The 17,283-nt window shown below is 41.2% G+C and overlaps 1 protein-coding gene across 2 annotated transcripts in view; it reads right to left on the bottom strand.

Moving 5' to 3' along the window:
- The window catches only part of LOC149453630 (3',5'-cyclic-AMP phosphodiesterase 4D), a 1,049,085-nt gene that overhangs the window by 756,839 nt on the left and 274,963 nt on the right, over positions 1-17,283 (bottom strand). The window lies entirely within an intron of this gene.

The following is a 17,283-nucleotide window of genomic DNA, read 5'->3' as shown; positions in this document are numbered from 1 at the left end:
TACTAACAATTGTAATAACACTGTTTAGCATGCAAAATGATTAACAGTAGGGACTAGGCATAAGACGACATTTGGTGTCCAGATCAGCATAAACAGTAGCAAGGCCACCTCATGGGCAGCAGTAAGCAGTAGTAATCTACTAAGTGCTGGAACGTCCAGAACGCATTTTATGGCAGTGATGCTAGTCCTAGACCGACTGGGTATAAACTGGCCAAAAGAAAAGAAGGATGGTTCCTGCTAGCAATATCAGCAATGAGATAACGGCCCTCTCACAAGTCCTTGGGAGGCTGCAGTGACCTCTCGCTGTAGAAGGGGGGCCTCCTCGGTCTCGCGAATGCCTGTAGTGCAGGTGTTCTGATGTGGGCAGTGCTGCGCTACCCCCGGGTGTCCTCACTGCTAGTCTCAGGCTCGGATCTCAGCTGGTACAGTCTCCCACTGACAGAAAAATATCTAGACAGAGGTGCTCTCTCTTCCTCCCTCGGTGCCAAGAGAAAGAGCTTTCCCGAGCAGTTTAATAAAATACACATCTCCACTCCTCCCACTGCACAGTGCCTTTTGGGATCTGTAGTGTAAGGAGACTATGTGTTGCAATATATGACTACTGCCCCAAACAACAACTCCCAGGATCCTCAGTGCCCGTGCCCTAGTGCCATAACTAATGATACCCTGGCCCCAGTGCAAGTCTGGGTTCCAGGCCCCTCCCTTTGTTGAATACCCCACCAAATCTGTAACATCAGGTCAGAGTAGATCTGCTCTGAAATATGTGTGACAGGAGAAGACTGTCACTGTGAGAAAACAAGGAAATGTGACAAGGATTTGCATTTAGGGTGAATGCAATATTCCAGACTAGTGTATCTGGGCAGAGGAAGCTGTGGATTTGGCTCTCTCTCTGGATTCTGCAGCTCTGGACCGGAACACCCAATCCTGTGTCTGGGTTTGGCTAGACACCTGCAACCTGTCCGACTACACAGGTCTGCAGTGTCATTATATACTCAAGTCTAAGGACAGCTAACGGCTCCGTGTTTGGAGACCGCTCACAGTGTGGGAGACGGAAGGTCTCATTGAGGGGTCAGAGGACCCAGCCAGAAGACAAGAGACAGAGGTCTTCGTTCCAGGAGTCAGGTTGGCTCCTATCGAGGTGTCAGGAGAACCCCCATCCATAGGCCAGAGATGGGTCTTGCAGCAAGGTGGTGTGACAAAAGACTAGAGAGCCAGGTATCCAGTAGCAGTACTGCAAATAAAGCTGAGTAAGCTTATCAGCCAGGTGGCTCAGCTTTTTCCAGCGTTTGTCTTTTTGCTGAAGAAGATCCCCTGTGTGAGAAGCCATTTGTTTGTGAACTTTTGCTTTCTTTTAAATACAAATGGCCTACCAAGCCCTTAAAGCGGTTCAAAATGCTCAAGGTTTTTCAAGTATTCTATGCATGAAGGTAAGAAAACCTATGTGCAGTAGCCCCCCCAATCCCTACTTGAACCCCCTCCATCCAGCGATGTTCTCGACAGTCTCTTCTGTCTAGGGACTCTTCCTCCTCATTAGCTGAGACAGCAGCAGGAGCCAATTGGCTCCCGCTGCTGTCAATCACAGCCAGTGAGCAGATGAGGAGAGAGCGGGGGGGCGGACCAAGCTGCAGTTCTTTGTGTCTTATGGACATATAGAGCAGCAGCTCAGGATGAGCATGCAGCTATGCCCCCAGGGCAAGTGGCTTTCCCTGGGGACACTGCTGAAGGAGGAGGAGCCAGGAGCACGGTCAGGGAACCAAAAAGAAAAGGATCAGGGCTGCTCTGTGCAAAACCACTGCACAGAGCAGGAAAGTATACATGTTTGTTATTTAATAAAAAAAAACAAAAAACAAAAACTAAAAAAACAGAGCTTTAATAGTTCTTATCTGCTGTGGACTCACTAAAATAATGTGTCTACCATGATAGCTAACTACCCCATGTCACATATGTCTCTGGATCCTCTATGCTTGGTACAAACACGTGTTTCTACAAATAGCAGCAGAAGGAGGCACCCCTGGAACAGTTATGACTGCTGCATATCCTATTCCTATGCCAGTATCTCATGAATTGGACAGAATGAATAATCACCTTCCAGTTTGTCCACCAAGTTCTTGGTTGCAGTATACATCAAAGAAATCATTATCTACTAGAAACACAGAACACAGCAGCATCCACTGTTTTGTAAAGCAACATACAATGAAAACAAGCAAACCTTTAGAGTCTTCTACATATATGAAACTGTGTTCACTGTTATTGTGCTAATATTGGATATACTGTAAGTAGTAAATTAAAACATCACACAATTAGTACAGAAAGCTTTTGTGCCCAGCTAGTTCAGGTTCAGATGAAGCACTAATTGCCCACTTTACTCATTTTCACACTATTGCTTATCCCTAGATTAGGCATTAGGACACATTCTGCCTTCTTGTCCATTGTCTATGTTTGCCACAGACCATGACATGTGATGGCATTCGTTTGTTAGAAAGTCTTTCTGATGAGGAAGAGATCAAAAGATCTCTCATTTCTAAGCAACAGTCAGTAAGCTACCATGATACAGAACTAATCAAGTTGGGTTTCCATTCAGCTGAACTAGGAGACTGAGTCGCTAAATGAAGGTTTACTGCAGCCATACAGCATTTCAGCTGCCAGCTCCATTATGTTCCATTATGTTGTGTGTGCTCAATTGTCTCAGGAGACATCCTAGTTTGTTGTTTGCTAAGATACCAGTACTTAGTTTATCATTACAATGCCACATTAGTTTGTAGAACACTTCTATACAGCAGCAGGAAACATGTAAATATTGTTTTACTGAAATCTAAGCCACAATTCCATCAATATGATTGCTACATCCGGGAAAAGAGAAAAAATGTACTCAGTAAGCATTGTGTCATGACTTTAGTACAGTTTTTTATTACAAGAGCTGAGCAACACACTCATCAAAAGGTTCAAAAGATTTAAAACAACTTGTTGGTTCCTATCCCGACTTCTTCCATTGATTGTATATATACAGTACATAGAGCAGGGGTCTCCAAACTTTTCAGAATGAGGACCACAACATATATTTTATAAATATTAGCAGGCCAAATAAAAACCAAAAAAAAGTTTTTTTTAAATTAATGAACAGATAAATAACTTCAGTAAAACAAAGCTTGAGCCATTAGTAAAGGTTGAACAGAAATACATTCAGTCTGCACCTTTCTGGTCAGAGTCCCTCCTTACATCAGGGTCCCCATCAGAACGTCCCCTTATATCGGAGTCCTCTTATCAGAGTCCATATCACAGTACCCCCTTATATTAGGGTCTTCCTTTCACATCAGACTTCCACCTTATATCAGGTTTCCCATTAGAGTCCCTCTTACATAAAGGTCCCCCTTACATAAGGATCCCCATCAGAGTGCCTCTTACATCAAGGTCCCCCTTTACATCAGGATCCCCATCAGAACAAGGCCTGTTTGTAGTTCTGATACAGAAGATACATATCTGTTAGAGAAACAATTTGCAGTGCTCAGTATCGCTCCTTTATTTCTGCAGAATGGCCATCTACATCAGTGCTTGTCAACTTATGGGCTAAAGGTGGACTCAAATGTAGCCCTCAACATCACCAAGGGGCCACACATAATGTTCAACATATGTAATACCTGAGTGTCAGAAACCGCAGCCCTAATAAAGAGATCAGTGCTATTACCCTAATCAATGTTCCCACTACAGACTGCAGAGGTCCAAGGGCCCATCATATACCAAAGGGCCCCCGGGCAACAGGCTGGGCAACAGGGATCTATATGGATATGTTTATGTTTTCCCTGCGTATTGTTTGGGCTACATATGAGACCTCCACTTGTTCCTTAAAAAAATTGGTAGGTTAAAGTCAAAACATTTTCTTTTGTAGAGTACTGAAGAGCTAGAACCTAAGAATACAACCAAGACAGAAATTAGTAGTAAAATCCTTCCAGCAAGAAAATGAACAGAATATTTTGGAGAAGTGCTAGAACCTGTTCTTACTGATGTTGTAGGGGAGGTGACTCTCACTTCCCTTCTTGCTGACAGATATCGGCAGGATATGAAGTGATGGGAAATCTCCCAAAGTTTCAAAACCTGTCCTACACTATCCATATTTTTCTGGAGTTACATTTTATTAGTTTCCATCTAAAGTGGCCCTGCTGTGTTTAGTATTATGGCAGGGATAATAAATAGAAGGTTCTCCTGGAGCATAGAATGATATACATAGTTCAATGTGGAAAATATCAATGTAATAAACATCAGTAAAACAGAAAAATACATTGTTTTTCTTTTTTTATAATTATATAATCTCTGTTCTCGGAGGTGGTGGTGGAGAAACAGCAGTGCACTGATCTTCCCAGTGAATAGCTGTGCAGGGGGGCATGTCAGGACAAGTGTGATCATTGGAGGACAGTAAGGTTGTTCTCCCAGGACAGCCTGAATACTGACCACATGGGGATGGATGTGCCTAGGCTCAGTCTGAAATAGGGATGGAGGGGGACTGGCACGTAAACTCTAGGTCTAGGAAAACATCAAAAATAAAAACACATTTTTAGCAAAGCCCTAAATTTAACATTAGAATGCATACGTAAAGCATACCTTAGCCCCCCAGGGCTTTTCTTTTTCATTTTGACAAGAAGTATACCAAATTACCCCACTGTGTGAAATATTGGTGTTCTGGAAATACCTAAACCTGAGTGATGCCACAAGCCAAATAATTTTAACGCTGTACCTCTTAGGTTCTGTATATGTATGTTTTTGCAGCCACCTTTAGGGGCTTCAGGCATTTTTTTTTACTGCTACAAAATGGCCCTTCAGACTTTCATAAGCTTTTAGTAGCAGTAGTGATTACCAGCAGGAGAAAAAACCCTGGGCCAGTGCATCCAGGAGCAGCAGCGTTTTGGCAGAATAAAACACTTGACATGTGCAAATGTGTCCAAACGCACCTAAATGCATTCTAATAATAGGCACATTTAGCGCTTGAGTGTTAATTTCAATAGCCAGAATAAAATATTATTCTGTCCAATTAAATGAATTAACGCCCAAGCGCTTGACGCCTGTAAATACGCCTAAATGCTGTGTTGCTTTGCCTTGTGACTACTGGGGAGGGTTTCAGGATTTAACAGTTTCAATGATGGTGGTCAGTAAGCCAGATCTTTCCAAATTGTACACAGTAAGTCCAAAAACACATTTGCAATACAGTGAAGAAGGGTCAAAACCTTAGTCAGTGTTTTTTGTTGTCTATGTTCCATTTGGAAAAATTTCCTTCATTTGTTGTCCCTGTGACAGTGGTCACAGGACTGGAGTTAAAATCTACATAATGGAGACCAAAGTAGCAATAAAAGCCAAGTTCTTATTCCTTTCCTCCTCTATCCAAAGCTAACAACACATTTTTACTGATTTTACATTTTAAAGATATTCGCACATTTTAAAGCCCCATAACAGCTTTAGAACCGAAGCAAACTAATCAAGCAAACTAATCTAAGGAGCTTAATACTGGTTTTCTTTTTCCAGCTGCCCTTTGCACTAAGATCTTAAAGCAGTAGTAAACTCTAGAAAAAAAAAAAACACTTTTCCCTTCAAAAGCATGTTATGATGTGCTAGATGCATCGTATACTAGTACAGTATGTGAAACTTACCTTTTAAATGAAGCCCTCCAGATATTTTCCCCTGGATTCAGAGAACGACCCTTGAGCCTATTGATTTCACCCCTCTGCACTACTTGTTTCATGGTACCCCTTCCTCAATCAAAATCTATAATCGTAGTGTAAACCCGCATCTTTTGAATGCCTCTGAGAGCCTAATACCACACCTTTTGGAAGCACGAGTCAGTGTCCTACTGTAGCAGACTGGAAGCGAGAGCTTGATAGGATCAGGCGTAACACCGGATCCATACTGTCAAAAACAATCTTGAGAAATTTCATGACATTTGGGCTGGGTGGTTGTACTACTCTATGGATCCTCCTCCGGATACAGGCTCCCTATGATTCTGGATCCTCCTCTTGGGTCCCCCGCCTTGACTTCCAGATTCCCCTCCCAGCTGGTTCTACTCTGTTTGTCTGGGACCCAGAAATTCTATCGCTGACATACCGTGCGGTGGGTTTCTCTTGAGTTCTGTCTCCTGATTTGTCCCTCTCCCGTATTGCCCTGAGCATCGAGCCCTTAATCCTGTGTTGCTATTCCTATTCTACTGGCCCTATGTTGCCTCGGCTATTTTATCTTCTTTTTGTATCTCTCCCTCTCTCCTCCCTGTCTTGTTTTTCTGTGTCGCTGCCTTCTTACATACAAGTACTGAGTTTTCTGTAAATGCCCTTCATGCAATATAATGTAATTTCTATTGTTTGAGTTTGAAGCATGGAATGACACGGGGGCATGTTTGATCTTCCCCTTCAGATTGGCTGGCCTCATGCAGAAACGTAGCTCCTGCGTGGCGGTCAGATTTCTTGGCGATAAGTTTTGTGCTACTTCTCGCTGCCCTGACAGCGGGCGGGGGGTATGTGGCATGGCATCTGTATTGTACCATATGTTTGATTTATATTTGTATTACATCATTGTACGCAGGGTCTATTGTGGGCCCTGCTTCCTTAAATTGATACCTTTTCTCTATGTCTCTGTAAGTCTTTGTCTTTACTATTGCTTTACCGCTTGTGTTAGGTACCTACCGGTGGTAGCCTCTAGCATTCCACAGACCGGAATCCCCCAAGGCACGGAATCTAAGTCTCAACCTGCTTGTTCACCAGGGCCCCTGATGGTGGAGATGGACTTGGAGCAGGCCGAGACCAGGTCGCGGCCCCTGGGTTCACCCAGCTGCGGTAGAAGCACCACTGGAGGTGTATAGCAGGTGAGAGCCTGATGTGAGGAGGTAACAAGAACAGCGTCGGGCAGGCCGGGTCGGTAACGGTGGAGGCAGAGTTGTACAAAATCAGTAGGCAGAAGGATAAACAAGTCACAAGCCGGGTTCGGTAACAGGAGATCAGAACGTGCAGGGTTAAGCAGAAGAATGGTCAGTCAGGGATCAGAACAGGAGACAAACAGCAAATCAGGGTCAGGCAGGGTCGGCAACAAGACAATCTACAATACAGGAACTCAGGATACAGGTAAGACCATACAGCAACTAGACACAGCCCTAACCTGTTTTAAATTAGGCGCCCTGATTGGTGCCAGGCGCGCATCCGCGAGCGCCGCTGCAATCGCAGGTGCCCAGGTCCCAATGCACACCATGCATGCGCAAACCCGTGCGCGATCGCGGCCAGCTCTGGGGTCCCTGACACCTTGTTATGAAAAAATCTTTAATAAAGACAGATTATAAAAAAATGGGATTGAATGACTGAGCCACGATGACGTCACTTCTGCGCATGCTCATGGGAGTCACTTTTCACGGCTCACAGCTCTAAAGGAATGGCACAGGAATGCACCGGTGCTCTAAACAGGTAAATATCTCCTAAACGGTGCACATTTAGGAGATATTTACAGTACCTACAGGTAAGCCTTATTATAGGCTTACCTGTAGGTACAAGAAAAAAAAATAACTTTACTACCAGTTTAATTTCCTTCCATCACCCAGATGAAGTATGCGCTGTGGTGGGCAGCATTTATTATTAAAATGAATTTGCATGGCTCTCACAGGTAAGGCCACCACCTTTCTAATTATACAGCTTTAAAACTACCAATTGAACAGGCAAACACAGCACTACCTGGGCATATGGCAGATGTATACACTATAGTTAGGCCTAAAATTTCACTCCTTTCACAGGCTTTAAAGCATACAATCTGTGGGCTATGTTGGTCTCTAGTGACTACCGACAAAGCATCTTTTTACTATATTGAATGTCCCTGGTATAGCAAATACTGAGTGGAGTGTCTCACAAATAACAAAGAAAGCAAAAAATACAAGGGAAAAGCCTAATGAGCACACAAACACTTTTATATGTCCACATTTGGTGTTAAAAAATATCTTTAAATATTTTTAATTTTCAGTTCGCTTCACCAGAGAAGCAAAAAGACAATCAAGGAAATCTGGAGAACAGCTTGAGGAACCATTCCTATAGCGGGCTCATTGAAGATATATTTATACATCAAATGACTAGCAGAAATCTTGTTAATAATCCTGTAACAGCTGCTGAAAATGAACAGCCCCATTTCTTAGGAAGCCAAGGAGGAAAATAGAGATTGACAATAGCAAACCCAAGCTTCAAGAAAATGCATCTAGAAGGACAATATTTCTTTGTATGCTTCTTTCTTATTGAAACAACATAAATGATGACAATAGTAATAAAGGCTGGTAAAAAAGGAGCCAGGTGGCCAAAGCGACAGTGTGGGCATCATTTCGAGTTTTTCTTTATTGCCACCAATGGAACCCTATGTTTTCTGGCTCACTATGTTGCCTCTTAGCTGTCAGATAGAACTGCCTGGCTCATGAACACTGCAATAAATAATCTACGCTGATGGGACAACAGCTCTGACCCAGGGATATTATCATTACTTATAATTCTGGTCACAGGAAAGTGAGGATTCTGCACTGCTGCTTCTAGCGCAGACTTTCCAGATATGATGCAATAGGGGTTAATTTAGTGTTAGCCTAATTTTAGCAATTAGGGGCATCTCTTTAACTAATATGTTTTATGTGTGTGATGAAGTGTTGGGAAGATTAGAAGTTAAAGGACCACTAAAGTATAAAGGATAACTATTGCTAAAATTACTGTGGTTATCAACCGAGGTTATAAGTTAGAACAATGTGGTTGATATTTGCGATAACATTCTGTATCCTAATTCCGTTCTTTATTTTACATCTTTATTCACAGTGTATTTTTCTCTATATTAACACCCAGTTGCACAGCAAAAGTGACAGAGGCAAGGGTTGAGACAGGCATGCTGGCAACAGCCACCTAAACTAGTGGTTTTTGAACTGACGTTCATACAAATATTCGTACAAACATTCTTTGTACATTCAGTGACTTGGTGAATGTTATTCTAAAGTACTTCAAAATTTCAACTACGTTTACATTTTGGAATGAATTTGATTTCCCGAACTAAAGCCACATTCACTGTTGTTCAAGAAAAATGTTTCACCTTGCTCCTTTGAATTTTTTTGTTGCTGCAGTTGAAAATGAATGTCAATGTGACCCTACTAACAATTAGAAAATCAATAGAACATCCTTAAAACTAAAAACTTCAAATGAAATTCTACTAGGGTATAGTCACCTTTAGATGATATTATTCTAAAACATGTGTTGTACAAGATCTGGAGTGGTTGGTTACTGCTAAATAACAAACTGTACCAGGTCTCTTACGTGGCATGCACAAGATGAAAAATAGACGTCACTGGAGGGCCAGAACAGAATAACGAAGAAGAAGTTGGCTGCCAATGACATTTTTTTTTTTTAAATGGTATTACGGGTTTCCATCCACAGGGGAGAAAAACCTGGAAGACCACAGAGTCACTTTTACCCGATACATGAAACAAAATTTACTACTACTCTTGTGGCCCATGTATTGAGAATTCACTGCATACCGACTTAGCTGCTGCAAGCATTCAACCATCTGAGGATTTGAACACTTGTTCCCCCCTAAATTAAACTTTGATTTCTCCCACTGGCTCATACATCCTGTAGTGACATATGAACCAGCAGAAGGAACCACAGCAGCAAACAGAGGAACTAGTAGCAGTGCACCAAAATGAAATATCTGTGTTGAACCTGAAATTTCAGGATGCACTTGGCTGAAAACCGAAATGGACAGGTTTTTTTCAAAAATATCTTTTTCATATATAATTGTATTTTATTCAACTTTTTAATTAAAATCTTGGGACGATAAATTGGACAGAAATAAAATGAAATACATACAAAATTAAAAAACGTATACAGTATATGCTGCACTATAATGCAAAAAAACCACAAGAATTAAATATGCTGCACAATAATAATAAAATAAAAACACGCCATTGTTGGCACCTTTTTTTTTCATTGGCAAAAAGGCGATAATCCTATTTTCTGACGATATTTTGGTACATCATTTGTAGCAAGTATTATGCACACCTGGAAGTATAGAAAATTTGCATCAGACAGGAAGTAGCTTTTCAATATATGGGCCACTGGAAAGGTAAGCAGGGGTGTGGACATTTATGAATAAACTACTTGTCCAGGGACTAAATCAGTGTCCAAATCTACTTGTCTTTCATGACAATCTACTTGTCCTGATAAAAAAAATTTTTTTAAGCAAAACCGTACTTAAATCAGAGGTGATTTTAGGAATGGCTGGGGCTTTTAAAAACAAAAGCAGCTTTATGGCAACTTAAACGTGTAATAATTTTAACATTGCAGTGTTTATCTCCTCCTCCCCTCCCTGCCTGTCTCCAACACCACACCCAGGGATTAGCAGGGAGGGGGAGAAACCTTGCAGTGTAATGAGAACCTACTGGATGCTCCTCAGGAAAGGGGAGTGTCAGGCTTATCCTTTATCCCTTTCGCTGCCAGAGCCGTTTTTGCGTTTTTTGCACAAGGTTAAAAAATAATTTTAGGCCTGAAGATTACATAAAACCCCCAAACATTATATAATTTCTGAAATCAGAGACCCTAGAGAATAAAACAGTGGTAGTTCCAGTTTTTAAGTCGCATGATATTACCGCAAAATTTAAGTAAAAAAAAACAAGTTAATTTTAGGGCAAAAAAAAGCAATAAATGACCCTATTTTCTGTAAAATATAAAAGATGAGGTTGCACATCGCACCGCATTACATTCTTTCCTGGACTCCATCAATCTCTCAATGGGGACCCGGAAGTGACATCATAACGTCACGTCCGGGTCAGGACAAGAAGGGGAGAGGAGGGGAGGTAACTTGTCCACTCTCCTCCCTCCCCACTAGCCGACGGCAGTGAGCCAGCCTCGGGCCCTCAGATGAGCAAGCAGAGCCCAGGCGACATCATGTGGCGGGATGTTCACGGGGGGGAAGAGGCTGGCACTGTGTGGAAGCAATTGGCGGCAGCGCTGCCACCCGAATGTTTCCACCTGACAGGTGAGCCCTGCTGCTTGTCTAAAGCAGGGCTGAAGGTTGAAAAAAGCTACCTGTCCGAACATGAAGTTCCGGGAGTCGGCCGATACAAATTCAACATCCCTGGGTAAGTATAGTTAAACGTTCTGTTGAGTGAAACTGACTCTCTAATTGACAAGGTCATTTGCAGCATCACAACTATTTGAGCTAATTATGCAAGGTACAGAATAACAACATCCCAGTCACATACAGTAAATATACATACATGTAGAAGGAACGCTTGACCAATACTAACGGGAATTTATAATATCAAAGAACAAAACACTAAAGCAAGAATAGAGCAAAATTAATAATTTAGCCCAGTAGGCCTATGCAAATGCTTTCATACACACTAAACACCATCCCTGATGATGTCAGCAATGACGAAACGTGTTGAGCGGGGCTTCTTCCATCACTTCTACTTTTGCATTTCTGGCCTGTGGAGCACAGCAGAATTTTTAATGTGTAAATAAAAGCAGTAATAGACTTTCGGAGGTTGCCTCCGGTTTTCTTTTTTTTAGCATACCTGTGCATGATGAGAACCTAAAGTGGTGGAAATCTAAGGATCCAGAGGCACAGCGGCTGGGAGGAAATAAACCCTCAGCGCATATTGACCCACTTATCAAAAATAAAGAGTCAAAGAACTTTGGTGAGTGAGGTGTTGAGGAGGGGAGTACCTGTAACCACCAAAATAGAGTGTGAAAAAACCACTATGCCTCAGCATTTTTTGACACTTTAAATTGAATGATTGCACACATACTTCTTTTTTTACTACAATGTAATGTTTATTTGCACTTACTGACAATGATTGTATATGTATTTGCAATTTATTGGTTTTGAAATAGCAAATTGTCAATTTGTGGGGAGGGAGGTGTTTTGCAGCACACATCAAAAGTTTTGTTTGTTGTTATGTGTATATTTCACATGGTTATGGAGATAGATATGTTTTCTGGTCTAAATTGTAGTTACATTTGTGTATTTGCATAGGAGGGAAGTGTATTGTAGTACACAAAGAAAAAAGTGCCACACCAACACATTTATATTTTTTGCATTTTTTTAATTCTAAGTTTGGATATAAAAACATTGCTTGGGCAGCTGTAACTTTAATTAATTTTATTTCCCTTTATATTTTATTTTGTTTTTTCATAGCACAGGAACATTTAGTTACACTAAGCAACTGTTTCAGTTCCACGGGTGATGTGACTTCCAACCAGGCAGAAAAACATACGTCAGAGGTAAACAGTTATGCCTCTCGGCATGGCTGAAATGCTGAACTTCGTAATCTGGCAGTACAAAATAAGCTGGATCTGTTTTGGGTCGCTTTATCCATTTTAACACTATTCTTAATATTACCAGCCAGCCTGGAGAGGACTGGTTTTCCTTGTTCCATATTTTTATTATTTTTCATATATAAAAAGTTGACACACGCAATGTATCACAAAAAGCAGTTAAATACCATCAGTTGAAGACTTTCAGTGATAGTGCATTTGACAAGATAACTTTAAGCCATCATTACAGTACATACTGTATTCCAACAGAAAAGGCAGCTGTTGGGAATCAGATAAAGATTATCAACAATCAGAAAAAATGTCCAACTGAGTTGTACAGTAACATTAAAATAAGAAGGTGGAGAAGACTATCTAGAAAAGAAAGAGCAAAAAAAGGGGGTGAAGAGGAAGAAAGGGAAGGTGAAGTGGTAGGGGAGATTAGGTTAGGGAGGGCCTCAAAATCCATGTGTCCGAGAAGTACGGAAGCCATCACAATATCAAAAAGACCGCAATCAAAATATCATGAGAGATAGGTAGAGTTCCAAGGAACCTAGACATGATGGAATTTGGGAACATAGCATTGAAGCTGAGCTGTCGCTTTCCCATAAAGCATGGTTCAGTGGACTATGGATTTAACCAAATACAATCATCGACCACTTTATTAGGTACACCTTGCTACTTGAAGTGGTTTTCTGCAGCTGTAGCCCATCTGCTTCAAGATTCGACGTGTTGTACGTTCAGAGATGGTATTCTGCATACCTTGGTTGTAATGAGTGGTTAATTGAGTTACTGTTGTCTTTCTATCATCTCCAACCAATCTGCCCATTCTTCTCTGACATCAACAAGGCATTTTCGTCCACACAACTGATGCTCACTGGATATTTTCTCTTCTCCAAACCATTCTCTGTAAACTCTAGAAATTGTACATGAAAATCTCAGTAGATCAGCAGTTTTTGAAATACTCAGACCAGCCCGCGTGGCACTAACAACCATGCCACATTCAAAATCACTTAAATCCCCTTTCTTCCTCATTCTGATGTTTGGTTTGAACTTTAGCAAGTCGCTTCACCATGTCTGCATGCCTAAATGCATTGAGTTGCTGCCATGTGATTGGCTGATTAGCAATTTGTGTTACCAAGCAATTGAACAGGTATACCTAATAAAGTGGTCGGTGAGCGTATGTCTCAGTTGCCAAGCTTTCACTATGACTTGTTTCAAGGCTGTGAGAACATGGGTCATGAGGGTAAATTGGGATTTTGAGATCCCCTCAGCTTTGAGTTGAGGATGGCTTCAGCGGAAGTGCTGAGGGAAAAAGGTTGCCACTTGCTATCAAAAATGTTGAACCACTGGACAGGTCCACCAGGAATTAATAAAGGTGGCAATATTTGGGCAATCGCAGAAACAGTGTGTGACAGAATACGGGGTGACATGCGCTAATCTATTGGGAAGCATGTAGCACTGAAGTATTGTTTTATAGTTGGTTTCAACAGCAAACACATTGTGGGGGCATGATTTGTGACCCAGATCTGGTCCAAACAGTCATGGTTTAAAGGCTACTGTAGGTCCCGTTCCCAATTGCACACATACATAATTTAAAGGTTTTGAGGAGGAGGACTGGTTTTATTTGCTACTTAAAGTACATATGTGTTATTAACACTACGTTTTATTAGTGTTACTAAAAAGTATCACTATTATTACATATTTTCAACATCCAGAGACTATGCCACTCTCAACATGCAATATCTACGAGCTTTCCATAATTTTCTATAATATCTTAGTTCCAGATGTCTTTCTTGTATTACCTTTATTTTGTTGTGAATGTAGTTTACACAGATAAAAAAAAACACAAAGAAACTATCATTTGACCTTCTAGTTTTTATTGTACTTATAAAACAAGAATGGGCCTTTGGAGATTTTAAAAGTATGGAACAATTTCTTCTATAGGAAAACAAATGTTTTGACCTTTATAATATTTTACCATTTTCTACTCTTACAATGCATGAACCCCCCCAAAATCATAACTTTTATAGTGACTCATTTCATATTATATATAGCTATAAAGAGGCTCCTACCCAATGTCCAGAAGTAGCAGGTGTCATTTATTAAAAGGACCTGTTACTGTTTAGAAGACATAATGATGCCAAAGTTGAAAGTATAGAAGGAAAAGCACAGTGCTTGCATCTACAGTGATGAAGGCTTAAATATTTAAAGTGGACCTTTCCATTCCCCAAGCATGGAAACATAGCAGTCATTTCATTCACGCTTCCAAACATACTCTTTTCTTTTACCATAATGAGCAGCCTTAGCAGACTAAATACTGTAGCACTATTACTGATATGCAATTCCCTAAATTTCAAAAAGCAAAGCTAAAGTTTTTTTTTCTTTTTTAAAGCAAGCTCCGAAAAAATACTGCATGTATATACACTTCTAAATGTATGCGTTTTGGCTTTTCCAGGTCTTCCAGCTGCTGTACAGGCATAGTACAGAATCTGGGACTCTCTGTGACCTCTTATTATTATTATTACAGGTATTTATATAGCGCCATCAATTTACGCAGCGCTCTACAAATATATTGTACATTCACATCAGTCCCTAACCCTCAAGGGGCGTACAATCTAAGGTACCTCTTGGTTTCAGCTCTTCTGGCTGCACAGCTCAGAGGTCATAGGCTTTCCACAGATCCCCCTTGGTATATCACAAGTGTAATCAACCATTACTTCACAGGACAGTGTGTCCCTGCATTTCTGAGCTTTCTGTGAGGGAATAATTACATAACTTCTCTCAGATGGTAGCGCTCCTTCATCACCACACTCTAAGGCAGTGGTTCTCAACCTGTGGGTCGTGACCCCTTTGGGGGTCGAACGACCCTTCACAGGGGTCCCCTAAGACCATCAGAAAACACATATTTCCGATGTGTAAAGAGCAGCTACTGTGTAGAAAGCAGCTGCTGTGTTGAAAGCAGCTACTCTGTTAAAAGCAGCTACTGTGTTGAAAGCAGCAATATTGGAGGTAAAACAACACTCATGCATTATAATTACTGGGTAAATAATTTTATGGTTGGGGGTCACCACAACATGAGGAACTGTATTAAAGGGTCGTGGCATTAGGAAGGTTGAGAACCACTGCTCTAAGGCCTACTTCATATGAACAAATAGACAAGGACAGGCATGGACAGAGGCAACAATCAGCTGATTCCTGTGCTAACAAGTTAGTGTGAAGAGCTGTGGCCTCAGTCTGTACAAAGCAATGACAGGCTGAAAGAAGCAGCAGCTGTTTGCATGTATCCGCACATCCAGCAGATGCATCCAGGGACAGACTGACCACAGGTAACCGCTCGATGTGTGGATAGATGTGAAGATCGGCAGACAGCTGCAGCTCCTATAAGCATCTTATGCAGGTCATACATGGTTTGAATTCCGAACAAATTTTCTTTAGAAAATCAGAAATTTTATGCGTTTTGTAATCCGATGGTGCCACCATTGATTTCGAAATTCAGCCAACCAAGCCTTCAATTTCTCCTCATGTTGCTACATAAAAGAATTTTCGTGGCCAAGAATTTTCTTTTCTTTCCAGGCCACATTATATTTCTTGCAAGATTCTCCCATCATTGATTCGAAATTTGTTCGTTTTTCAAAAAATTTCCAACATGCCAGATCACTGAAATTCAATGTCACACGAAAATCGGCCGTTTCTGTGACCCACTAATGGTGCGAAATTCGAACAAAGATTCTTAGAAAAGATTTTCTAAAGAAAATTCTTTTGGAATTCGACCCATGTATGGCCGGCTTTATACAGGCTGAGCGATCACAGCTGCCCGCAACTACCTGTCAACACAGCTGCAAGAATCTACTGATTCTTACTGCTGTCCACGTCAATTGGTTTATGTGAAGGAGGCCAAAAAGCTCAAGCGCAGACTCTACAAGAAGCAAATGGATAACATGAAATATAGATAATGTAAAAGGTAACACAAAACATACTTTTTTAGTTTTCAATAAAGAGTAGAAGAGCCCCATACTGCTGTCTATGTCCCCACTAGGAAGATTCACCCCCTTTTTTGTTTCTGTGTGACCACTGCCACCAAGACGGAAAGTGATAGGGAGTACAAAACTTTACAGCTGTCACCAGAACAGAAAGAAGGGGAGATCGTCCAATGGGAGAAAGCAGGTACAGTGACAACTACAATCAGAGAGTGATTTTTCCTTACTTTAGAGAGCTTCCTCTCGCTTCCTGCTTTGTCACTGGGACAGAAAGGGAAATCTACCCAACACGGCACAAACAGGAGAAACAAATCTGACAGTTATTTTATAGGATTAGCCCACCTTTTGCAAAAAAGTATTACATGTACCATTATTGATAAAATAAAGCACTTAGATTTTGAAACACATTTTTGCATTGAGGCCTGCAGAGCATTGCAATCAGTGCATTGGGGGTGCTTTCCCACAGCCTCAGGTCCGTACTGGTATCGATATTGCCAGCACACGTTCTACAAGTCCCAAGGCAGATGGGACAGAGCCACGCACAGCTGTGCTAAACCTGAATGATCAATTAAAAAATTTACAGGATTCCCTGGAGGGTGCATCCCATAATTCAGGTGGGGATGGGTTATGTGACCATGTGTGATTGTCAAGGGAAAGGGCAATGGTGTCTTTGAAGAGACCTCACCTTCTCTTTCTGGGAGAGAGGGAAGATGATGGCAGGCAATGAGGGCATAACTAGGATACTAAAGACGGACAGAAGCAGGGGTTGCGCTCATTATAGACCAGCGACTGGTCTATAAATGGAATACTTTCCACATACAAATAGTTTATACAAATATTGGCAAAGGAAGGGTTTTTTTTAAAGAGATAATTCATCTTAAAAAATACTGTGTAGTCAAGGGGCCTTAATAATGTAAAACATTGTCCTGCTTAGAAAAATTGAGCTTAGTTTTACATGACATCAAGTCAGGCTAAAAAAACAATTGGTATTTCATGTAAAATTTGCTCCATTTTCTGGA

The sequence above is a fragment of the Staurois parvus genome, unplaced genomic scaffold (assembly GCF_062004578.1).
Source record: "Staurois parvus isolate SC_StPar_1 unplaced genomic scaffold, SC_StPar_1.0 ptg000445l, whole genome shotgun sequence".
Classification (NCBI taxonomy): Eukaryota; Metazoa; Chordata; class Amphibia; order Anura; family Ranidae; genus Staurois; species Staurois parvus.
Note: the sequence above shows the minus strand (reverse complement) of the source record. Positions and strands in the feature narration are given on the sequence as shown.